The sequence below is a fragment of the Triturus cristatus genome, chromosome 8 (genome assembly GCF_964204655.1).
Source record: "Triturus cristatus chromosome 8, aTriCri1.1, whole genome shotgun sequence".
Lineage (NCBI taxonomy): Eukaryota > Metazoa > Chordata > Amphibia > Caudata > Salamandridae > Triturus > Triturus cristatus.
In genome coordinates this window covers 1,537,671,943-1,537,698,306 of record NC_140591.1, presented here as the reverse complement: position 1 = coordinate 1,537,698,306, position 26,364 = coordinate 1,537,671,943, and the positions used below count along the sequence as shown (strand labels likewise).

At 50.4% G+C, this 26,364-nt stretch overlaps 1 protein-coding gene across 2 annotated transcripts in view; it reads left to right on the top strand.

The window, feature by feature from the left end:
* The first annotated feature begins 4,873 nt into the window (after nt 1-4,873).
* Nucleotides 4,874-26,364, top strand: part of ARAP1 (ArfGAP with RhoGAP domain, ankyrin repeat and PH domain 1) — an 826,919-nt gene continuing 805,428 nt past the window's right edge. For both annotated transcript variants that reach the window (XM_085623389.1, XM_085623384.1), the window contains exon 1: nt 4,874-4,922. The gene's annotated coding sequence lies outside the window, so the exon portion shown is untranslated. The remainder of the gene's footprint in view (nt 4,923-26,364) is intronic.

The window sequence follows — 26,364 nt, the reverse complement described above, 5'->3', positions numbered from 1 at the left end:
TGGCAGGCCCACTCAGTCTTTCTTCCTTCTGAGGTCGATAAAATGCATACCATTGAGTTGGGTAACAATATGTTATTCAGCACCAAGATACCCTTGGAGGAATGTGCATCCAGCACCATCTGTGGTTGCGCTCGCCTCCACCTCCCGCTTCCCAAAAGGGCTCTGGGTGATCTTCCCCTACACCTGGTGGTAGCAAATCATCCCATCCAACCTTCCTCAACATCCATAGGGCATCTCTCAACCTCTTCTCCCCAGCCGCAGATCCTGCCACGCTACCTTACTTAAACTCCTTATACTTATCCCCCACAACTCTCAACTCCCGGGCTCCTCCAACAGCCACCTGAAACCTCAAAACTTAGTCCAGTCCTGTTTTTTTTGTCTTAGAATTCTGGGACTTGTAGTCCTGTATTTATATTGGGTAAAATAAGACTACAAGTCCCAGAATTCTAAGAAAAAAACAAGACTGGCCTAAAGTAGTCAAGGGTGGACCTAGTAAACTTGACAGCTACGCGATTACAAACCCATCACTATATACATACATGAGGCACTGAACCTAATCAGCTATCATAAGCACGCTGTCTAAAACAAAATAAATCAGTAAAACAAATACACCGGCTTACAAACTGTTAAAACAAGCATTTACAATACAACGGTCTCGGCATTGTTAAAGTTAGAGCTATTGGCATTGCTCATGACATTATTTTTGTTTATGTTTTTGTTTTTAAAACATTTAAAGAAACAGCATTGTTATTTACAATGTCAATAGCTTAATCACTCTCAAATGCGAGACCTATTGCATTTTCACCCACACACACATAGCCACCCACACACACAGAGCCACCCACAGAGCCACTCACACAGAGCAACCCACACACAAATAGAGCCACCTACACACACACACGCAGTAGCCCACTGACCTATTTACATTATGTGCACTTTGTGATCTGCATGGTACATGTTCTTTGCTGCAGGCACATTAACCCTATGTGCTACCTTTCCAGGAGTCAAAACTTCCACTAGACAAAACTCCGATCTCTCTCTAGGAAGAACATTAAACACCAGAGTCATCATGACATTTTTATTGTTGCTGAAAATTGCTGGAGGCCAGGAAGGAGGCAGCAAGCGCTTTTAAAACCTTAATTTACTTGCAAACATAATGTCTCCACCCAAAGTCAGCGCCCGGTCTCAACGGTTGCACTGCCCTAGAGCTGGCCCTTCTCAAGGGTCCTGTGACCTAAGTGACAGAGTCACTGTTGTTCTTGGCTGTGCTGCTTCATAGGCCTGCTAGCAAGACTGGAGGTGAACGTCAGTAAGAGAAGAACTGCTAGACAGAAAGAAAGGGAGGAATGAAAGAGGGGGGGGGGCAGCTGAAGCGGCAGAGCAGAAGCAGACACTGTATTTTTCTTCTCTAAGTAAGAAGGAAAAGACAGAGTCCTGTTACTTCTCTGCCACCCGTGAAACATGTGAAATGCAAGCAGGAACAACATTGTTACCTTAACGCTTTTACACTCACTATTCAGAAATCAGTGAGTGCTTTTGCCTGAAAGGGGCCTTGAATGGTCCCATTTCAATGTCCATTGCTGATATCCTTACAAAACTTTAGCAGCTGGACGCAGAGCCGCAGTACACATTTTGTTTTCCAATCCACACCTTGCAGTACCTCCAGGATTGGTGCACTAGTTGCAAGCCCCGGGAAAACAAAGACACATTGCAGTTGAAAAATGGTACAACTCAGGAAGGGCTGATGTCTGTTTTTGTGCAGTGATAACAAACGGAGAGGACACACTACAGACAGCACTAAATGACTGTTTCATTGGGACAAAACGCAACAACAATAATGTGATTTAATCCTCCGTTAAACTGAAAGGTCAGTGCTGTGAGGAAAACAAACAACTAAGCCGGAGAGAGGCGAGCATGGCGCGCAGAGAGTGAAAAGCAATGAAGGCGACAGCCGTGGCTCAATCATAACGATCGACAGAAACACGTTGAGTTACGGCCATTTTACTGTCAGGCAGAAAGTCACAGCTCTGTGCAATTCTGGTTCTGGCCTGACTTAAGGATGGCCGCCGCCAAGACACAGCCACGCCTCGCGTTTACTGTTTGGGAAGAAGCTTTGCTTACTGCAAATATGGCCGGAAATGTACCCTCTGAGAAAACGCACGCGTACAGACCTCAAAATCTCCGCTACCGCGCAAGTACCAATGTTGTAGGCGCTCCAAAGTTAGATCTAAAGGGGGGGAGGCCGCTACGTTCTGTGGTCGCCGCATGGCCCCGAATTCCATAAGGAGGCCTTCCAAGATCTCAGCACGCGATGCGCTACCAGGTTAAAAGTCTGTACGCACCACGTATTTCGGACACGGACGCCGCGTACATAAGAAGGGTTCTTGCCCATCCCCCATGCCGCTGAAATGCGCTCTAGCAATATTCTGTGGGGTGTGAGAGGGAGAGGGCGGGGGATTGATGTCTACGGAAAGTCACATGAGCAGCAAAGGCAGCAGGGAGTAGGACAAAATGTAGAGAGGGCGCAAGAGACGGCAGGCGGAGGGCGATTAAAAGTGATTAATGCTCACCGACATCTGTGCTTAGCAAAAACACGTCAACAAATTAGTGCCCAAAATCATCAGCCTGGCCAGGATGTGGCACCTGGGATTCGGTCTTGCCTTTCTAAAGCTCTTCAGACTGCAATGTCCCAACTCGGTGTCTGTTGCCTTACCTGGCGAGAGCCATGAACACCGCCGCCTTTCTCCGAGGTCAAGCAGAAATGCCTCGGAGAAACGCAGCAGTATTTTCAGATTCGGGACATGTTTTTCTTTCTCTCCTCTTGCCATTGGCTGGAATGTTTACATTCCAGAGGAGAGAAAGAAAGTAAAAAACACGCCCCGAATCCGAAAAAGACGGGGCTTGTTTGGAGAGACAAAGCTCTTCTCCAATGGCTGACCACAGTGCTTTAAGTGGGAAAAAAAAACTGGGGGTGCTCTAAAAGGGGCGTGGTTAATGTCTTGAAGGGGCGTGGCCTATCCGGGTAGGGGCGTGGTCTAAATCAAAATAACTAGCACTGTGTGCTTAAGAAAATCATGAGTACCGGCACTTCTCCGTGTTCTCCCATTGAGTACTGGGACTTCTCCTTGTGTTAAGAGAGTACCGGTACTCCTAGTGGCATGCTGTGGTCAGTCTCTAGGTTATGGGTGCTTGACAGTTAATGTCGAGTGGATTCCGGCGCTAGGTTGCGGCTGCAGCCCTACACTCCGAGCCGGCATTTGATAAGATAGCGCATTAGGCGGAGAGAAATTTGGCGCCCTTGCTAATAGAGACTGAAATGCGTCAGCAGGGGGTCCTTTTTGAGTTGAGCTAAGCAGTGACTGCCCCCTGAACCCAAACGCCTCGGGACCTCCCCAGCTCACCTAAATCACCGATAGTTTTGCTGCCTCACGGTGATGGGTCTGTTGGTGTGTGTATCAGCAGGGGTGAGACGGTGAAAGGAGCGCGAAGAAAGGGACAATGAGGTGTTAAAACAGGCCGGCCCTGCTCACACCCTGACAGCGCAACAGGACAGGAAGACACCTGTGTTTTTCTAAGCTAGAGGTCTCGACATTGGAACTGTCGCGCTGTGAGTTATAGGGAAAGTTTGCAGATCCGTTGTCTGTCAGAGTGCCTTGAAAAAAAAAAAAAGTCTGCTTTCGCGTAAAACTTCTGCTTCTCATGTTAATGCCCTCGGGCTAAGTTCACGCTATATATAGTTACAACAAACGCTAATTACACCCTGCAGCTATGGGCAGAACTTGGCCAAAGGCACTTTGAACATTGAAGAAGAAAATGCTGATAGTGTACAAGGCTGCCTTGAAGCCACGCCCCCAGTCACGCACCTCCCAGGCTCACCCCTATCAATTTGGTGAGTACCGGCACTTCTCTTTTTCCATTTAAAGCACTGCCTAACAGTGCAGCAACAGTGGGCGGAGTCTGAGCACCGGCAGTTTTTTTTTGGGCCCTCAAAACGGGTCCAAAAAAAAAAAAAATAAAGAACGGACTACCTTTAGTAGCCACGAGAATAGAGCCCGATAGAGACCCGTTTCGAGGGCCCCAAAAAAAAACTGCTGGTGCTCAGACCTGGACAGACCCGGCCCACTTAAAGCCCTGGCTGACCAGCATTTAAGAGGTCAGCCAATGGAGAAGAGGGGAGAAGAGGGGCGGGTTCAAGCCCCTCTTCTGAAAAACGTTAAATCTCGCGAGCGAGACTGCACAAGCGCAGCCTTCGCTAGCCGAGACCTAAAAATGACCCTTTAGGAGAATTAAAATGTGGTTTAGAACTAAGTAGCACACTGATAAACAGGTTCATTTAAGGATGTTAATAATTAAGGAACACTTGGTTCTGAAACTAACTTGATAACTTTGTCCTCTCTCCCCAGGCCCCACATGATGCTGTCAGCTACTTTACTAAAATGCACACCACACCCTAGAACACAATGTTTATAAACTGTACAACTTTTGACAGGCTCCTCCTATTAAAGCGCAACAAACAAACATGGTAAACTGTGACAAGTGCGCCCCCCCCCCCCCCCCCCCTTGTTGCTCATACGGGTCCCTTTAAAAATTAGCCTATCGGGTTGGTTTGCTGCAGAGCTGTCAGACAAAGTGCCAGGGACCGGGCAGAGCTCATTAGCTTTCAAGTAGGAAGCTGCAAAAAAAAATGATTGTTATTTTCGCTCAAAGCCATAAAACGGAAAACGTCTGACACTAAATACCACAAGCTACCTTCTACATGCACCACACACGCCCCTGATTAGCAGCACTATGAAATACTGAAATCCCAAACTTTAAATCTTCTCAACTTCCTTCTCCTCCCACCCCTCTACCCTGCGTGCTTTTGGTTTAGTCCGTTACTATGGTCACAAGGGAAAAGGTCAGTCTGCTGATCCGCTGCTTAGGTCAGTAATGCACATTTTCAGTGTTAAAATAAATACAAGTTTAGTTGTGAATGTTTTTTGGGGGGTGTAAGGCAGATTGTCAGAGAAGGGTGGGGGAGGTACAATATCGTAAACTTGTGGGTGGGTGATTGTGGGAGGTGGGGGGTTTGTTATCATGGTACGTGCTGCTCTACTTTAGTGGTCTGGGAAAGGAAGTTTCGCCCACGCTGACAACTGATGTTTGTTGGCACTGGCAGACAAGTTCAAATATTGTCTTTTAAAACAAGAAACGTGAGTTTTTTCCCCTTGTAGTCCGTCGGCAGCGATACACCGTTTGTCCTCGACTGTTTGCTTTTTGTTTTGAATTGTTGCAGATTTTGTGTCGCGCATAATATTTTAGAAATGCCTTGCCCCATTACATGTATAGTGTTTTGTGCCTCATTGGTTTTGGAGTGTTTTTTTCTTCTTCTTCTCAGAACTGCCTTATTGTGCTAGGTTCCCGTTATTACATGCTGAGCTTTGTCGAGCAGGCACAGATTTTGGTGACAGGTGTTTCACAGGCATCTCTGAAGCTTTCCTACCTCAGACGCATATTGAGCATACATTTTATTTATTCATATTATTTTTGCCATTTAAAGTGAATGACTGTAAAGCACAGGTCCTTTTTAAAAAAAATCTTATTCGTAACAGAGAATGTAGTCTACATGTCTCCCTGCACTTAGAGTCTCTGCCACACCGTGCGCTTTTTCCTCTGGTCCTGTTGACACAAGGGATATTTGCGAGTGAGCTGCCACCACGGGTCTGCTTCAGAAGCTTTTTTTAACCGGATACATTACAGAAAGAAGAGTCCCCAAAAGAGATTACGAAGTGCCCTAAGCATGACACTTTCTCCCAGCTTTTACCATCAATGTCCCCAGTAATAGAAATGGATAAGCTTATGCATAACTTACAGTGTAGTTAATAAAAAACAACGCAGTTTAAATAACGTAACAGTTATTAGGACATACAGATAATTATTAACGATAAACAGTGTTAAAAACAGAACAAACGCAAGTATTCGTAATTAAAAATGTAACAAAAATGAAACCTCTCACTCAATCGGTCCTATTAACAGAAGCCCAAACAGGGTAAATTGCGGTGTTGCGAGTTCCATCATACACACCGACAGGTCATGTCTCAAAATATTTTGTGTTTCAACAAACTCCACAGTCCAAAGGCTCCCACTGGCATGGTAGTAGGGCAAGCACACATGTATTCTGTGCATACTTCATAAATGGGACAATCTCGGGTTGTAATTGTTCGTCACTCCAATTACAGTGGATCCCGATTGCTTCTTTGCAGTGTCTAATTTTAAGTCTCCGAAAAGACATTTTAACAGGCATTGGAAAAGCCAATCTATTGTGCCTTTAAAAAACGAATGCTAATGCCTGTCTCCTTTGGCAGAGGCCAGTGTCTTTTGTAAATCTTGCTCAACAGTCTTGGAGCAGTAAACTAAAAAAAGAAAAAAAGTACATGAAAGCACCTTTGCAAAAAGAAGCGACCGGTAGCAAATTGCAGCTGCGGCACCCTCCGACAAAGTGAAAATAAATAAAAAATAGAACAGAGACGACAAGAGAAGCAACGGATGAGTGGCGATTGGTGGGATAAATTACACTTTGGTGATGAACCTTTTACTTAACAATAATCTTCATTACCCCGATTAAGCGTCCTCCTAGTCCCAGTCCTCAAGTATGAGGCGTCCCTTCCTCCAAGACAGCCCATCAAACATAAAAACCGATAGAAAAGTCCATGTCTATCAACATCTTATAAATAGCTCCTCTCCCATCCTTCTCCAGTCACCCTTACAAGTAAGGAAACAATGGAGGTGCAACATAGGGAGGGAGGGAGTGAAGCTGACTGGAACACGGAGAACTCCTATTCGGGGTACTGAAGATTACTGTAAGCAAAAGGTTCATTACCTCTCACAGAGTCCTCCTCGTCTCAGTCCTAAAGTATGAGGCTCTCACAAGAAAACCACTTGCACCGACCACTGAATGACAAAAACACTTTTATCCCCTCCACAATTACATCATTGATGAGGACAGAACTGCAGAACCAAGGTTATCAAGAAAAGAGTTTGACCAATCCAAACCATAAGGTTTAGACGTGGCATCTTTTGGCGTGTTTCCCCTGAGTTTTTGCTTTCTAACCTCCCGGTTTTGACTCTGTTTGTGCTGGCTTAGTGTTTCTGCACACTTTTCTCACTGTTGATCAGTGGTAAAGTGCAAGTGCTCCTGTGGTAAAATGTGTTGTGGATTGGTGTTTCCATGATTGACCTGTTTGATTTATTGTCAGTCCCTAGTAAAGTGCACTGCGTGTGCCAGGGCATGTAAATCAAATGCTGTTGGCGGGCTGCAGCACTGCATTGTGCCACCCACCCAAACAGCCCGTAAATGTGATAGGTGACAGCGCGCCACCCGACAAGGTCACCAGTGTTTACTTAGCCTGTATTTACTTATGTGCTGCCATGTGTTTTTAGCTCTGTTTTTTACGGACAGTATTTTACAGTTTCACTTTTAAAAAACGAACCTTACTTGCGCATTTGCACTCATTTTCCCGCCACTCCCCGTTCCACAGCAGCGTGTGCTGTTTGTGTTGAGGGACGTAGCTCTGCCCTTTCTGCCTTAATTTCTGCTACCGAGGGCACTACATAAATAGCAGGGGTGCCCAGCCGCGCAGCGGTAGGTGACAGCGTGCTACCCGGCAAGGTCACCAGTGTTTACTTAGCCTGTATTTACTTATGTGCTGCTATGTGTTTTTAGCTGTATTTTTTACAGAGAGTATTTTACAGTTTCACTTTTAAAAAAACGAAGCTTACTTGCGCATTTGCACTCCTTTTCCCGCCGGTCCCCGTTCCACCGCAGCGTGTGCTGTTTGTGTGGAGGGACGTGGCTTTGCCCTTTCTGCCTTCATTTCCCTAATGGGGGCACTACATAAACAGCATGGGTGCTGGGCCGCACAGCGGACCGAAGGCGCACCAAAGGCAAGCCCGTCTGCACCCGTCCACGTCAGTTCATCACCATGACGTGCTGCCAACTTTGATAAAATGGGGTACACCTACGCCCGGAATGAGTTGCTAACAATCAGGATGCGGGTGGGCAGGTGCAAATAATCTGGCCTGGGTGGCTTAGAGGGTCCTTTCGGCTGTAAATGCTGTGGCTTCATGTCTGTCATCCCGGCAGTTACGCGCAGCTGCCACCCCCCTGCCCCCCTAGTAAAAACACAACCATTTTCCACCTAAATTGCCGCTCCCTAGCCAAACACGTTTTCTCACAGAGACCTGGCTCTCGGGGGACACAGTCACTGAGCCAGGGCTCGCACTCCCGGAGGGCTATAACATACACACCCTCAATAGGGAAACGGGAGGCGGGGTTATTGTGGTTATTTTTAAAACCGGCTACCTTTGCACCTTCATAAAGCAACCCGCAGCTGGTTGCGAATGTGCGCGTTTTAAAATCACCCTTAATCCTAATTACATTATGACAGGCTTATTAGTTTATCGACCTCCGGGTCCATCAAAAGTCTTCAGGGAAGCTCTTATTGAGACAGTCAGTGCCCTGGCGGTTAATGCCTCGAATTTTACAGTCACAGGAGATCTTAACCTGTATCTGGATAATCACTCAGACTCCGATGTGGCTAATTTTGTGGCTGATCTTGCAGCTTGTCAGCTCGATCATTGGATCTCAGGACCAACACATTCGGCTGGCCACCTGTTGGACCCAGTTTTCACAAATATACCTTCCCTTACTGTCCGACCCCCTGTCCCGATGGGCTGGTCTGATCATTATCTGGTCCCCATGTCCATTCAGGGCATCGTGCCAGCGCGTAATTTAGACAAAACGCTCTCCCTCAAACGCCCGTGGCATAAACTGAATTGGGCCCAATTCCTAGCCCACCTCTCCGCCACCACCCCAGTTTTACCGGCTGACCCTAATTAGGCTAACTCAGTCTTTACCGACTGGATTAGCCAGCCGGTGGATAGCCTGATTCCAGCTAAGTTGTCTATGAACTGCAAATCAAAATCCAACCCATGGTAAAACACTAAATTAGCGGAACTGCGCAAAATCTGTAAAAGGCTGGAGAGAATCTGGATAAGGGATTTTGACCCGACCTCTAAGGATTTCTACCTAGTAGCTGTAAGGAGTTATCATAGGGCCATTCAAGTAGAACGCGCAGCATTCTATGCTCAGCAAATCAGCAAGAGTACCAACCCGGCTACGAGTATCTTTTCGATAGTCTCATGCCTTAAAGCTCAGAAAGGCGCCGCAGGTCCACTGATCACCTATGATCAGCAGTGTGAAGAACTCGCCTCCTTCTCTGTTAGGAAGGTAGAAGACATTTATAAATGCTTCCCCACGGACCAATCGGGCCCTCCTGAGGTATCTTGCAACCATACTAATGTCACACTAGAGGCTTTTCCTCCTATCCCTCCGGAACAATTGCTTGCCCTATGCTCCAAAATCAAGTCAGGCTCTCTGGCCGATCCACTGAAGCCTGACCAATTTCGGAAAATTCTATCCACCATCTCCCTTCCCTTAGGACAAGTGATCAATGGGTCTCTCAGTACAGTGGTCGTGCCTACAGCTTGGAAGCAGGCCAGGGTGATACCGCTGCTTAAAAAACCCTCTTTAGACCCAAAAATGCCTGAAAACCTTCGGCCAATTTCCCTGCTACCTTGAGCCGCAAAGATCACGGAGGCTTATATCAACTCTCTCTTCACGGTCCACCTGAACTCCAACAACAGATTAGGCTCTTCCCAAAATGGCTTTCGTCCTGGCCACAGAGTCGGCGCTCCTGGCTGTGACGGAACATCTTTGGACAGCTTTGGATGCAGGGCAGACGTCGGCACTGATCCTTCTGGATCTCAGTGCCGCGTTTGACACAGTGTCCCACGCCATTCTATTGCGCCGCCTGGAGGAGGCTGGAATTGTAGGCTCAGCCCTGAAGTGGCTGGCCTCATTCCTTGCCAATAGGATGTTTCCGGTGATAGCCCCCCCTTCACCTCTGGCATCTTTCCCATCAAGCAAGGGGTGCCACAGGGCTCTCCCCTGAGCCCTCTGCTTTCCAACCTATATGTACAACCTCTGGCTGTAGTAGCCAAGAGCAGAGGGCTGACCATGGTCTCCTACGCCGACGACACACAACTGGTTGTGTCTCTCTCGAGCGACTCTAACCAGGACGCTCTTAAATTTCAAAGTGATCTTACGGTATTCTCCGAGTGGATGACCGCCAGCTGTCTCCAACTTAATGCTAACAAGTCGGAGGTGTTGTTGGTGGGAAAGGACCATGGTCTATGGAATGAGCTCTGGTGGCCCAAGAGCCTAGGCATTGCCCCCTCCCCCAAGCAGGCAGTGAAAAACTTTGGGAATTGGATGGATGCTTCCCTCAACTTCCAGACTCAAACAAAAAAGGTGGCGGGAACCTGCTTTGGGTTGTTGCAAGGACTCAAACCCATCTTGGCCTTTTTTGATGCCCTACTAGGCAGATTATAATTCAGACCTTGATTTTGGCTAGACTCGATTACGCCAGCTCACTGTATCTGGGAGCAAACAAGACAGAAATACACAAGCTACAGAGAGTTCAGAATGTGGCCGTAAGATCTCTCCTCGGTCTGCACAGAGGCTGCTCGGTTACTAACGCTATTCGCTGTCTCCACTGGCTGCCTGTGGCCAGTCCTGACATTTTCCTCTCCTGGTATTCTGACTGACCTGTTTCTGCCCTATGTTCCCTCCCGCCAGCTCCGTTCCATGGGACAACACCTGGTGGTTGTTCCCCGGGTTAGGAGGGTTCGTGCCAGAGGTCATTCTTTCCGGAACAGAGCGGCCATCCTCTGGAACACGTTGTGGGCTCAACAATTACCTAGAATTCAGGAAAGCCGTGTAAACCTTTCTCTTTCCCACTCTGTAGGCCTCTCCGGGGCCCTCCCTGATCCTGTCCCCCCTCATTGCTGTCAGCGCCAGGATGCCTCTTTGCTGGGGCAGCTGTTGCGCTTTATAAAACCCACTAACATAACATAACATAACATGTAACTCCAGCCTGCCATTGCAGAGCCTGTGTGCAGTCTGGTACTGCCATGTCGACTTGGCAAGTGCATCTACTTGCCAGGCCCTAACCTTCCCTTTTCTTATATGTCAGTCACCCCTAAGATAGACCCAAGGTACCCCTGGGGGCAGGGTGCAGTGTATGTGAAAGGTAGGACATGCCCTGGTGTGTGTGGTATGTCCTGAAAGTGAATTACTGCCAATTTCATTTTTCATTATTGCAAGGCTACCTGTCCCCCATAGGACAAAATGGGGAGTTTGTTTATATCATCTTATAAACATAACTGGCCCTGGGAACTAGGTAGGAAAATGAAGTTTAGTATGTTTTAACTCAGAGTCTAAAGATGCATCTTTTAGTGAAGGGGATTTTTACATTCTGTTTTTGAAAATACCATTTTTAGAAAGTAGGTATTTTCTTGCCTATCCATCCAGTGTGCCTCTGCTGGGTTTGTGGATTGACAGTCTGGGTTTTGGATGACAGGGGCTCGGGAGCAGGAGTGGCTCCGGATAGTCTAGGTGGATCAGGAAAGGTCTGAATAGACCTGGGCTGCATTTAGAGTAGGGGGAAGAGATTTCCTTGCACCTGAATGGGCCTGGTCTGCCTCTGACAATGCCGTCTCCACCTCCTGCCAGGAAGCCACACCAGAGAAGGCAGAACTGGTTCTGGCTGGGCACAGACACTCTCTGCCTAAGAGATCAAAGGATTTCGGGATATAAATATTGGGGCCCAGACCCCTGAACTTTAGAACTCTTTTGGACTAAGAAGACTGCCAAGCAGAAGAGCTGGAAAAGCTGTGAGGAGGAACTACCACATTGCTGTGTGCTTTGGTGTGTTGAACAAAGCGGTACAAAAGGGGGTGGTGATGGACGGAGCATCAGAACCAATCAAACACTCACACCCAGTCAACAGATCTGGGTTTGATCCATCACCATTCTTTAGCCCACTCTGCCACCCCAGTTCAGACATGGCCATATGCAAATCAGTCTGGCCCTGTGCCTCATGGGAACAGTCCAGCCCGAACTGCCAAGCCATGCCTTCCCTGGACCGGAAACAAGCTTCCTAGGACCGGTTTCTGGCATTTCAGCCATCTTCAGCAAGGCTTGCTTGCATCCAGTGGCAAAGTGAGCAAGGGACTCACGTCTGAGCATACCCTGCCAACTAATGGCGAACAAAGCGGTACAAAAGGGGGTGGTGATGGACGGAGCATCACAACCAATCAAACACTCACACCCAGTCAACAGATCTGGGTTTGATCCATCACCATTCTTTAGCCCACTCTGCCACCCCAGTTCAGACATGGCCATATGCAAATCAGTCTGACCCTGTGCCTCATGGGAACAGTCCAGCCCGATCTGCCAAGCCATGCCTTCCCTGGACCGGAAACAAGCTTCCTAGGACCGGTTTCTGGCATTATCAGCCGTCTTCAGCCAGGCTTGCTTGAATCCAGTAGCAAAGTGAGCAAGGGGCTCACGTCTGAGCATACCCTGCCAACTAATGGCGAACAAAGCCGTACAAAAGGGGGTGGTGATGGACGGAGCATCAGAACCAATCAAACACTCACACCCAGTCAACAGATCTGGGTTTGATCCATCACCATTCTTTAGCCCACTCTGCCACCCCAGTTCAGACATGGCCATATGCAAATCAGTCTGACCCTGTGCCTCATGGGAACAGTCCAGCCCGAACTGCCAAGCCATGCCTTCCCTGGACCGGAAACAATCTTCCTAGGACCGGTTTCTGGCATTTCAGCCGTCTTCAGCCAGGCTTGCTTGAATCCAGTGGCAAAGTGAGCAAGGGACTCACGTCTGAGCATACCCTGCCAACTAATGGCGAACAAAGCGGTACAAATGGGGGTGGTGATGGACGGAGCATCAGAACCAATCAAACACTCACACCCAGTCAACAGATCTGGGTTTGATCCATCACCATTCTTTAGCCCACTCTGCCACCCCAGTTCAGACATTGCAATATGCAAATCAGTCTGACCCTGTGCCTCATGGGAACAGTCCAGCCCGAACTGCCAAGCCATGCCTTCCCTGGACCGGAAACAAGCTTCCTAGGACCGGTTTCTGGCATTATCAGCCGTCTTCAGCCAGGCTTGCTTGAATCCAGTGGCAAAGTGAGCAAGGGACTCACGTCTGAGCATACCCTGCCAACTAATGGCGAAAAAAGCGGTACAAAAGGGGGTGGTGATGGACGGAGCATCAGAACCAATCAAACACTCACACCCAGTCAACAGATCTGAGTTTGATCCATCACTATTCTTTAGCCCACTCTGCCACCCCAGTTCAGACTAAGCCCGGGCAAAGCACTACGCTACGCTCGCGTAGTTTGCAAAGTTCGCGCTACTTCGCACTACGCGAATTGCACGTAGCACAGTGCGAACACGCGTAGCGTAGTGTTGCGTAGTGCTGCGGTCATTTTTTGCTTGATCGCGGTCCTCAACATCAAGTTGGCGACCGCGAGCAAGCAAAATGACATCCCGGCGAGACTTTTTCCTTGTTCGCGATCAGCAACATCAAGTTGGCGATCGCGAGCATGGAAAATAAACCTCCCGGCGAGATTCCCAACGCGAGGAGGTCAGGTTTCTCATTGCGAGTGGTCGCGTATGCTCATGACCGCTCGCGATGAGAAACTACCAGTTCGCGTTGAGAAAGCTGCCGCTCGAGTAAAAATCTACTCGAGCAGCAGAAAACTACAGCTCGCACTGTGCAAGATGCCATTTTCAATGATTGCACAGTGCCGGTTGCTTGTCCGCACTTTGCAATCATTGAAAACGACATCTGGCACAGTGCGAACAAGGTACTACGCAGTTCGCGAAGTGCTACGCGTAGCTCGCGTAGTGCGAACTGCACTTTGCGTAGCTTCGCGAATTGCTACTTCGCGAACTATGTCCAGGGTTAGTTCAGACATGGCCATGTGCAAATCAGTCTGACCCTGTGCCTCATGGGAACAGTCCAGCCCGAACTGCCAAGCCATGCCTTCCCTGGACCGGAAACAATCTTCCTACTACCGGTTTCTGGCATTTCAGCCGTCTTCAGCCAGGCTTGCTTGAATCCAGTGGCAAAGTGAGCAAGGGACTCACGTCTGAGCATACCCTGCCAACTAATGGCGAACAAAGCGGTACAAAAGAGAGTGGTGATGGACGGAGCATCAGAACCAATCAAACACTCACACCCAGTCAACAGATCTGGGTTTGATCCATCACCATTCTTTAGCCCACTCTGCCACCCCAGTTCAGACATGGCCATATGCAAATCAGTCTGACCCTGTGCCTCATGGGAACAGTCCAGCCCGAACTGCCAAGCCATGCCTTCCCTGGACCGGAAACAAGCTTCCTTGGACCGGTTTCTGGCATTTCAGCCGTCTTCAGCCAGGCTTGCTTGGATCCAGTGGCAAAGTGAGCAAGGGACTTACGTCTGAGCATACCCTGCCAACTAATGGCGAACAAAGCGGTACAAACGTGGGTGGTGATGGACGGAGCATCAGAACCAATCAAACACTCACACCCAGTCAACAGATCTGAGTTTGATCCATCACTATTCTTTAGCCCACTCCGCCACCCCAGTTCAGACTAAGCCTGGGCAAAGCAATACGCTACGCTCGCGTAGTTTGCGAAGTTCGCGCTACTTTGCACTACGCGAATTGCACGTAGCACAGTGCGAACACGCGTAGCGTAGTGTTGCATAGTGCTGCGGTCATTTTTTGCTTGCTCGCGGTCCGCAACATCAAGTTGGCGACCGCGAGCAAGCAAAATGACATCCCGGCGAGACTTTTTCCTTGTTCGCGATCAGCAACATCAAGTTGGCGATCGCGAGCATGGAAAATAAACCTCCCGGCGAGATTCCCAACGCGAGGAGGTCAGGTTTCCCATTGCGAGTGGTCGCGTATGCTCATGACCGCTCGCGATGAGAAACTACCAGTTCGCGTTGAGAAAGCTGCCGCTCGAGTAAAAATCTACTCGAGCAGCAGAAAACTACAGCTCGCACTGTGCAAGATGCCATTTTCAATGATTGCACAGTGCCGGTTGCTTGTCCGCACTGTGCAATCATTGAAAACGACATCTGGCACATTGCGAACAAGGTACTACGCAGTTCGCGAAGTGCTACGCGTAGCTCGCGTAGTGCGAACTGCACTTTGGGTAGCTTCGCGAAGTGCTACTTCGCGAACTACGTCCAGGGTTAGTTCAGACATGGCCATGTGCAAATCAGTCTGACCCTGTGCCTCATGGGAACAGTCCAGCCCGAACTGCCAAGCCATGCCTTCCCTGGACCGGAAACAAGCTTCCTAGGACCGGTTTCTGGCATTATCAGCCGTCTTCAGCCAGGCTTGCTTGCATCCAGTGGCAAAGTGAGCAAGGGACTCACGTCTGAGCATACCCTGCCAACTAATGGCGAACAAAGCGGTACAAAAGGGTGTGGAGATGGACGGAGCATCAGAACCAATCAAACACTCACACCCAGTCAACAGATCTGGGTTTGATCCATCACCATTCTTTAGCCCACTCTGCCACCCCAGTTCAGACATGGCCATGTGCAAATCAGTCTGACCCTGTGCCTCATGGGAACAGTCCAGCCCGAACTGCCAAGCCATGCCTTCCCTGGACCGGAAACAAGCTTCCTAGGACCGTTTTCTAGCATTTCAGCCGTCTTCAGCCAGGCTTGCTTGAATCCAGTGGCAAAGTGAGCAAGGGACTCACGTCTGAGCATACCCTGCCAACTAATGGCGAACAAAGCCGTACAAAGGAGGTGGTGATGGACGGAGCATCAGAACCAATCAAACACTCACCCCCAGTCAACAGATCTGGGTTTGATCCATCACCATTCTTTAGCCCACTCTGCCACCCCAGTTCAGACATGGCCATATGCAAATCAGTCTGACCCTGTGCCTCATGGGAACAGTCCAGCCCGAACTGCCAAGCCATGCCTTCCCTGGACCGGAAACAATCTTCCTAGGACCGGCTTCTGGCATTTCAGCCGTTTTCAGCCAGGCTTGCTTGAATCCAGTGGCAAAGTGAGCAAGGGACTCACGTCTGAGCATACCCTGCCAACTAATGGCGAAAAAAGCGGTACAAAAGGGGGTGGTGATGGACGGAGCATCAGAACCAATCAAAAACTCACACCCAGTCAACAGATCTGAGTTTGATCCATCACTATTCTTTAGCCCACTCTGCCACCCCAGTTCAGACATGGCCATATGCAAATCAGTCTGGCCCTGTGCCTCATGGGAACAGTCCAGCCCGAACTGCCAAGCCATGCCTTCCCTGGACCGGAAACAAGCTTCCTAGGACCGGTTTCTGGCATTTCAGCCATCTTCAGCAAGGCTTGCTTGCATCCAGTGGCAAAGTGAGCAAGGGACTCACGTCTGAGCATACCCTGCCAACTAATGGCGAACAAAGTGGTACAAAAGGGGGTGGTGATGGACGGAGCATCACAACCAATCAAACACTCACACCCAGTCAACAGATCTGGGTTTGATCCATCACCATTCTTTAGCCCACTCTGCCACCCCAGTTCAGACATGGCCATATGCAAATCAGTCTGACCCTGTGCCTCATGGGAACAGTCCAGCCCGATCTGCCAAGCCATGCCTTCCCTGGACCGGAAACAAGCTTCCTAGGACCGGTTTCTGGCATTATCAGCCGTCTTCAGCCAGGCTTGCTTGAATCCAGTAGCAAAGTGAGCAAGGGGCTCACGTCTGAGCATACCCTGCCAACTAATGGCGAACAAAGCCGTACAAAAGGGGGTGGTGATGGACGGAGCATCAGAACCAATCAAACACTCACACCCAGTCAACAGATCTGGGTTTGATCCATCACCATTCTTTAGCCCACTCTGCCACCCCAGTTCAGACATGGCCATATGCAAATCAGTCTGACCCTGTGCCTCATGGGAACAGTCCAGCCCGAACTGCCAAGCCATGCCTTCCCTGGACCGGAAACAATCTTCCTAGGACCGGTTTCTGGCATTTCAGCTGTCTTCAGCCAGGCTTGCTTGAATCCAGTGGCAAAGTGAGCAAGGGACTCACGTCTGAGCATACCCTGCCAACTAATGGCGAACAAAGCGGTACAAATGGGGGTGGTGATGGACGGAGCATCAGAACCAATCAAACACTCACACCCAGTCAACAGATCTGGGTTTGATCCATCACCATTCTTTAGCCCACTCTGCCACCCCAGTTCAGACATTGCAATATGCAAATCAGTCTGACCCTGTGCCTCATGGGAACAGTCCAGCCCGAACTGCCAAGCCATGCCTTCCCTGGACCGGAAACAAGCTTCCTAGGACCGGTTTCTGGCATTATCAGCCGTCTTCAGCCAGGCTTGCTTGAATCCAGTGGCAAAGTGAGCAAGGGACTCACGTCTGAGCATACCCTGCCAACTAATGGCGAAAAAAGCGGTACAAAAGGGGGTGGTGATGGACGGAGCATCAGAACCAATCAAACACTCACACCCAGTCAACAGATCTGAGTTTGATCCATCACTATTCTTTAGCCCACTCTGCCACCCCAGTTCAGACTAAGCCTGGGCAAAGCACTACGCTACGCTCGCGTAGTTTGCAAAGTTCGCGCTACTTCGCACTACGCGAATTGCACGTAGCACAGTGCGAACACGCGTAGCGTAGTGTTGCGTAGTGCTGCGGTCATTTTTTGCTTGATCGCGGTCCTCAACATCAAGTTGGCGACCGCGAGCAAGCAAAATGACATCCCGGCGAGACTTTTTCCTTGTTCGCGATCAGCAACATCAAGTTGGCGATCGCGAGCATGGAAAATAAACCTCCCGGCGAGATTCCCAACGCGAGGAGGTCAGGTTTCTCATTGCGAGTGGTCGCGTATGCTCATGACCGCTCGCGATGAGAAACTACCAGTTCGCGTTGAGAAAGCTGCCGCTCGAGTAAAAATCTACTCGAGCAGCAGAAAACTACAGCTCGCACTGTGCAAGATGCCATTTTCAATGATTGCACAGTGCCGGTTGCTTGTCCGCACTGTGCAATCATTGAAAACGACATCTGGCACAGTGCGAACAAGGTACTACGCAGTTCGCGAAGTGCTACGCGTAGCTCGCGTAGTGCGAACTGCACTTTGCGTAGCTTCGCGAATTGCTACTTCGCGAACTATGTCCAGGGTTAGTTCAGACATGGCCATGTGCAAATCAGTCTGACCCTGTGCCTCATGGGAACAGTCCAGCCCGAACTGCCAAGCCATGCCTTCCCTGGACCGGAAACAATCTTCCTACTACCGGTTTCTGGCATTTCAGCCGTCTTCAGCCAGGCTTGCTTGAATCCAGTGGCAAAGTGAGCAAGGGACTCACGTCTGAGCATACCCTGCCAACTAATGGCGAACAAAGCGGTACAAAAGAGAGTGGTGATGGACGGAGCATCAGAACCAATCAAACACTCACACCCAGTCAACAGATCTGGGTTTGATCCATCACCATTCTTTAGCCCACTCTGCCACCCCAGTTCAGACATGGCCATATGCAAATCAGTCTGACCCTGTGCCTCATGGGAACAGTCCAGCCCGAACTGCCAAGCCATGCCTTCCCTGGACCGGAAACAAGCTTCCTTGGACCGGTTTCTGGCATTTCAGCCGTCTTCAGCCAGGCTTGCTTGGATCCAGTGGCAAAGTGAGCAAGGGACTTACGTCTGAGCATACCCTGCCAACTAATGGCGAACAAAGCGGTACAAACGTGGGTGGTGATGGACGGAGCATCAGAACCAATCAAACACTCACACCCAGTCAACAGATCTGAGTTTGATCCATCACTATTCTTTAGCCCACTCCGCCACCCCAGTTCAGACTAAGCCTGGGCAAAGCACTACGCTACGCTCGCGTAGTTTGCGAAGTTCGCGCTACTTTGCACTACGCGAATTGCACGTAGCACAGTGCGAACACGCGTAGCGTAGTGTTGCATAGTGCTGCGGTCATTTTTTGCTTGCTCGCGGTCCGCAACATCAAGTTGGCGACCGCGAGCAAGCAAAATGACATCCCGGCGAGACTTTTTCCTTGTTCGCGATCAGCAACATCAAGTTGGCGATCGCGAGCATGGAAAATAAACCTCCCGGCGAGATTCCCAACGCGAGGAGGTCAGGTTTCCCATTGCGAGTGGTCGCGTATGCTCATGACCGCTCGCGATGAGAAACTACCAGTTCGCGTTGAGAAAGCTGCCGCTCGAGTAAAAATCTACTCGAGCAGCAGAAAACTACAGCTCGCACTGTGCAAGATGCCATTTTCAATGATGGCACAGTGCCGGTTGCTTGTCCGCACTGTGCAATCATTGAAAACGACATCTGGCACAGTGCGAACAAGGTACTACGCAGTTCGCGAAGTGCTACGCGTAGCTCGCGTAGTGCGAACTGCACTTTGCGTAGCTTCGCGAAGTGCTACTTCGCGAACTACGTCCAGGGTTAGTTCAGACATGGCCATGTGCAAATCAGTCTGACCCTGTGCCTCATGGGAACAGTCCAGCCCGAACTGCCAAGCCATGCCTTCCCTGGACCGGAAACAAGCTTCCTAGGACCGGTTTCTGGCATTATCAGCCGTCTTCAGCCAGGCTTGCTTGCATCCAGTGGCAAAGTGAGCAAGGGACTCACGTCTGAGCATACCCTGCCAACTAATGGCGAACAAAGCGGTACAAAAGGGTGTGGAGATGGACGGAGCATCAGAACCAATCAAACACTCACACCCAGTCAACAGATCTGGGTTTGATCCATCACCATTCTTTAGCCCACTCTGCCACCCCAGTTCAGACATGGCCATATGCAAATCAGTCTGACCCTGTGCCTCATGGGAACAGTCCAGCCCGAACTGCCAAGCCATGCCTTCCCTGGACCGGAAACAAGCTTCCTTGGACCGGTTTCTGGCATTTCAGCCGTCTTCAGCCAGGCTTGCTTGGATCCAGTGGCAAAGTGAGCAAGGGACTTACGTCTGAGCATACCCTGCCAACTAATGGCGAACAAAGCGGTACAAACGTGGGTGGTGATGGACGGAGCATCAGAACCAATCAAACACTCACACCCAGTCAACAGATCTGAGTTTGATCCATCACTATTCTTTAGCCCACTCCGCCACCCCAGTTCAGACTAAGCCTGGGCAAAGCACTACGCTACGCTCGCGTAGTTTGCGAAGTTCGCGCTACTTTGCACTACGCGAATTGCACGTAGCACAGTGCGAACACGCGTAGCGTAGTGTTGCATAGTGCTGCGGTCATTTTTTGCTTGCTCGCGGTCCGCAACATCAAGTTGGCGACCGCGAGCAAGCAAAATGACATCCCGGCGAGACTTTTTCCTTGTTCGCGATCAGCAACATCAAGTTGGCGATCGCGAGCATGGAAAATAAACCTCCCGGCGAGATTCCCAACGCGAGGAGGTCAGGTTTCCCATTGCGAGTGGTCGCGTATGCTCATGACCGCTCGCGATGAGAAACTACCAGTTCGCGTTGAGAAAGCTGCCGCTCGAGTAAAAATCTACTCGAGCAGCAGAAAACTACAGCTCGCACTGTGCAAGATGCCATTTTCAATGATTGCACAGTGCCGGTTGCTTGTCCGCACTGTGCAATCATTGAAAACGACATCTGGCACATTGCGAACAAGGTACTACGCAGTTCGCGAAGTGCTACGCGTAGCTCGCGTAGTGCGAACTGCACTTTGGGTAGCTTCGCGAAGTGCTACTTCGCGAACTACGTCCAGGCTTAGTTCAGACATGGCCATGTGCAAATCAGTCTGACCCTGTGCCTCATGGGAACAGTCCAGCCCGAACTGCCAAGCCATGCCTTCCCTGGACCGGAAACAAGCTTCCTAGGACCGGTTTCTGGCATTATCAGCCGTCTTCAGCCAGGCTTGCTTGCATCCAGTGGCAAAGTGAGCAAGGGACTCACGTCTGAGCATACCCTGCCAACTAATGGCGAACAAAGCGGTACAAAAGGGTGTGGAGATGGACGGAGCATCAGAACCAATCAAACACTCACACCCAGTCAACAGATCTGGGTTTGATCCATCACCATTCTTTAGCCCACTCTGCCACCCCAGTTCAGACATGGCCATGTGCAAATCAGTCTGACCCTGTGCCTCATGGGAACAGTCCAGCCCGAACTGCCAAGCCATGCCTTCCCTGGACCGGAAACAAGCTTCCTAGGACCGTTTTCTAGCATTTCAGCCGTCTTCAGCCAGGCTTGCTTGAATCCAGTGGCAAAGTGAGCAAGGGACTCACGTCTGAGCATACCCTGCCAACTAATGGCGAACAAAGCCGTACAAAGGAGGTGGTGATGGACGGAGCATCAGAACCAATCAAACACTCACCCCCAGTCAACAGATCTGGGTTTGATCCATCACCATTCTTTAGCCCACTCTGCCACCCCAGTTCAGACATGGCCATATGCAAATCAGTCTGACCCTGTGCCTCATGGGAACAGTCCAGCCCGAACTGCCAAGCCATGCCTTCCCTGGACCGGAAACAATCTTCCTAGGACCGGTTTCTGGCATTTCAGCCGTTTTCAGCCAGGCTTGCTTGAATCCAGTGGCAAAGTGAGCAAGGGACTCACGTCTGAGCATACCCTGCCAACTAATGGCGAAAAAAGCGGTACAAAAGGGGGTGGTGATGGACGGAGCATCAGAACCAATCAAACACTCACACCCAGTCAACAGATCTGGGTTTGATCCATCACCATTCTTTAGCCCACTCTGCCACCCCAGTTCAGACATTGCAATATGCAAATCAGTCTGACCCTGTGCCTCATGGGAACAGTCCAGCCCGAACTGCCAAGCCATGCCTTCCCTGGACCGGAAACAAGCTTCCTAGGACCGGTTTCTGGCATTATCAGCCGTCTTCAGCCAGGCTTGCTTGAATCCAGTGGCAAAGTGAGCAAGGGACTCACGTCTGAGCATACCCTGCCAACTAATGGCGAAAAAAGCGGTACAAAAGGGGGTGGTGATGGACGGAGCATCAGAACCAATCAAACACTCACACCCAGTCAACAGATCTGAGTTTGATCCATCACTATTCTTTAGCCCACTCTGCCACCCCAGTTCAGACTAAGCCTGGGCAAAGCACTACGCTACGCTCGCGTAGTTTGCAAAGTTCGCGCTACTTCGCACTACGCGAATTGCACGTAGCACAGTGCGAACACGCGTAGCGTAGTGTTGCGTAGTGCTGCGGTCATTTTTTGCTTGATCGCGGTCCTCAACATCAAGTTGGCGACCGCGAGCAAGCAAAATGACATCCCGGCGAGACTTTTTCCTTGTTCGCGATCAGCAACATCAAGTTGGCGATCGCGAGCATGGAAAATAAACCTCCCGGCGAGATTCCCAACGCGAGGAGGTCAGGTTTCTCATTGCGAGTGGTCGCGTATGCTCATGACCGCTCGCGATGAGAAACTACCAGTTCGCGTTGAGAAAGCTGCCGCTCGAGTAAAAATCTACTCGAGCAGCAGAAAACTACAGCTCGCACTGTGCAAGATGCCATTTTCAATGATTGCACAGTGCCGGTTGCTTGTCCGCACTGTGCAATCATTGAAAACGACATCTGGCACAGTGCGAACAAGGTACTACGCAGTTCGCGAAGTGCTACGCGTAGCTCGCGTAGTGCGAACTGCACTTTGCGTAGCTTCGCGAATTGCTACTTCGCGAACTATGTCCAGGGTTAGTTCAGACATGGCCATGTGCAAATCAGTCTGACCCTGTGCCTCATGGGAACAGTCCAGCCCGAACTGCCAAGCCATGCCTTCCCTGGACCGGAAACAATCTTCCTACTACCGGTTTCTGGCATTTCAGCCGTCTTCAGCCAGGCTTGCTTGAATCCAGTGGCAAAGTGAGCAAGGGACTCACGTCTGAGCATACCCTGCCAACTAATGGCGAACAAAGCGGTACAAAAGAGAGTGGTGATGGACGGAGCATCAGAACCAATCAAACACTCACACCCAGTCAACAGATCTGGGTTTGATCCATCACCATTCTTTAGCCCACTCTGCCACCCCAGTTCAGACATGGCCATATGCAAATCAGTCTGACCCTGTGCCTCATGGGAACAGTCCAGCCCGAACTGCCAAGCCATGCCTTCCCTGGACCGGAAACAAGCTTCCTTGGACCGGTTTCTGGCATTTCAGCCGTCTTCAGCCAGGCTTGCTTGGATCCAGTGGCAAAGTGAGCAAGGGACTTACGTCTGAGCATACCCTGCCAACTAATGGCGAACAAAGCGGTACAAACGTGGGTGGTGATGGACGGAGCATCAGAACCAATCAAACACTCACACCCAGTCAACAGATCTGAGTTTGATCCATCACTATTCTTTAGCCCACTCCGCCACCCCAGTTCAGACTAAGCCTGGGCAAAGCACTACGCTACGCTCGCGTAGTTTGCGAAGTTCGCGCTACTTTGCACTACGCGAATTGCACGTAGCACAGTGCGAACACGCGTAGCGTAGTGTTGCATAGTGCTGCGGTCATTTTTTGCTTGCTCGCGGTCCGCAACATCAAGTTGGCGACCGCGAGCAAGCAAAATGACATCCCGGCGAGACTTTTTCCTTGTTCGCGATCAGCAACATCAAGTTGGCGATCGCGAGCATGGAAAATAAACCTCCCGGCGAGATTCCCAACGCGAGGAGGTCAGGTTTCCCATTGCGAGTGGTCGCGTATGCTCATGACCGCTCGCGATGAGAAACTACCAGTTCGCGTTGAGAAAGCTGCCGCTCGAGTAAAAATCTACTCGAGCAGCAGAAAACTACAGCTCGCACTGTGCAAGATGCCATTTTCAATGATGGCACAGTGCCGGTTGCTTGTCCGCACTGTGCAATCATTGAAAACGACATCTGGCACAGTGCGAACAAGGTACTACGCAGTTCGCGAAGTGCTACGCGTAGCTCGCGTAGTGCGAACTGCACTTTGCGTAGCTTCGCGAAGTGCTACTTCGCGAACTACGTCCAGGGTTAGTTCAGACATGGCCATGTGCAAATCAGTCTGACCCTGTGCCTCATGGGAACAGTCCAGCCCGAACTGCCAAGCCATGCCTTCCCTGGACCGGAAACAAGCTTCCTAGGACCGGTTTCTGGCATTATCAGCCGTCTTCAGCCAGGCTTGCTTGCATCCAGTGGCAAAGTGAGCAAGGGACTCACGTCTGAGCATACCCTGCCAACTAATGGCGAACAAAGCGGTACAAAAGGGTGTGGAGATGGACGGAGCATCAGAACCAATCAAACACTCACACCCAGTCAACAGATCTGGGTTTGATCCATCACCATTCTTTAGCCCACTCTGCCACCCCAGTTCAGACATGGCCATATGCAAATCAGTCTGACCCTGTGCCTCATGGGAACAGTCCAGCCCGAACTGCCAAGCCATGCCTTCCCTGGACCGGAAACAAGCTTCCTTGGACCGGTTTCTGGCATTTCAGCCGTCTTCAGCCAGGCTTGCTTGGATCCAGTGGCAAAGTGAGCAAGGGACTTACGTCTGAGCATACCCTGCCAACTAATGGCGAACAAAGCGGTACAAACGTGGGTGGTGATGGACGGAGCATCAGAACCAATCAAACACTCACACCCAGTCAACAGATCTGAGTTTGATCCATCACTATTCTTTAGCCCACTCCGCCACCCCAGTTCAGACTAAGCCTGGGCAAAGCACTACGCTACGCTCGCGTAGTTTGCGAAGTTCGCGCTACTTTGCACTACGCGAATTGCACGTAGCACAGTGCGAACACGCGTAGCGTAGTGTTGCATAGTGCTGCGGTCATTTTTTGCTTGCTCGCGGTCCGCAACATCAAGTTGGCGACCGCGAGCAAGCAAAATGACATCCCGGCGAGACTTTTTCCTTGTTCGCGATCAGCAACATCAAGTTGGCGATCGCGAGCATGGAAAATAAACCTCCCGGCGAGATTCCCAACGCGAGGAGGTCAGGTTTCCCATTGCGAGTGGTCGCGTATGCTCATGACCGCTCGCGATGAGAAACTACCAGTTCGCGTTGAGAAAGCTGCCGCTCGAGTAAAAATCTACTCGAGCAGCAGAAAACTACAGCTCGCACTGTGCAAGATGCCATTTTCAATGATTGCACAGTGCCGGTTGCTTGTCCGCACTGTGCAATCATTGAAAACGACATCTGGCACATTGCGAACAAGGTACTACGCAGTTCGCGAAGTGCTACGCGTAGCTCGCGTAGTGCGAACTGCACTTTGGGTAGCTTCGCGAAGTGCTACTTCGCGAACTACGTCCAGGCTTAGTTCAGACATGGCCATGTGCAAATCAGTCTGACCCTGTGCCTCATGGGAACAGTCCAGCCCGAACTGCCAAGCCATGCCTTCCCTGGACCGGAAACAAGCTTCCTAGGACCGGTTTCTGGCATTATCAGCCGTCTTCAGCCAGGCTTGCTTGCATCCAGTGGCAAAGTGAGCAAGGGACTCACGTCTGAGCATACCCTGCCAACTAATGGCGAACAAAGCGGTACAAAAGGGTGTGGAGATGGACGGAGCATCAGAACCAATCAAACACTCACACCCAGTCAACAGATCTGGGTTTGATCCATCACCATTCTTTAGCCCACTCTGCCACCCCAGTTCAGACATGGCCATGTGCAAATCAGTCTGACCCTGTGCCTCATGGGAACAGTCCAGCCCGAACTGCCAAGCCATGCCTTCCCTGGACCGGAAACAAGCTTCCTAGGACCGTTTTCTAGCATTTCAGCCGTCTTCAGCCAGGCTTGCTTGAATCCAGTGGCAAAGTGAGCAAGGGACTCACGTCTGAGCATACCCTGCCAACTAATGGCGAACAAAGCCGTACAAAGGAGGTGGTGATGGACGGAGCATCAGAACCAATCAAACACTCACCCCCAGTCAACAGATCTGGGTTTGATCCATCACCATTCTTTAGCCCACTCTGCCACCCCAGTTCAGACATGGCCATATGCAAATCAGTCTGACCCTGTGCCTCATGGGAACAGTCCAGCCCGAACTGCCAAGCCATGCCTTCCCTGGACCGGAAACAATCTTCCTAGGACCGGTTTCTGGCATTTCAGCCGTTTTCAGCCAGGCTTGCTTGAATCCAGTGGCAAAGTGAGCAAGGGACTCACGTCTGAGCATACCCTGCCAACTAATGGCGAAAAAAGCGGTACAAAAGGGGGTGGTGATGGACGGAGCATCAGAACCAATCAAACACTCACACCCAGTCAACAGATCTGAGTTTGATCCATCACTATTCTTTAGCCCACTCTGCCACCCCAGTTCAGACATGGCCATATGCAAATCAGTCTGGCCCTGTGCCTCATGGGAACAGTCCAGCCCGAACTGCCAAGCCATGCCTTCCCTGGACCGGAAACAAGCTTCCTAGGACCGGTTTCTGTCATTTCAGCCATCTTCAGCAAGGCTTGCTTGCATCCAGTGGCAAAGTGAGCAAGGGACTCACGTCTG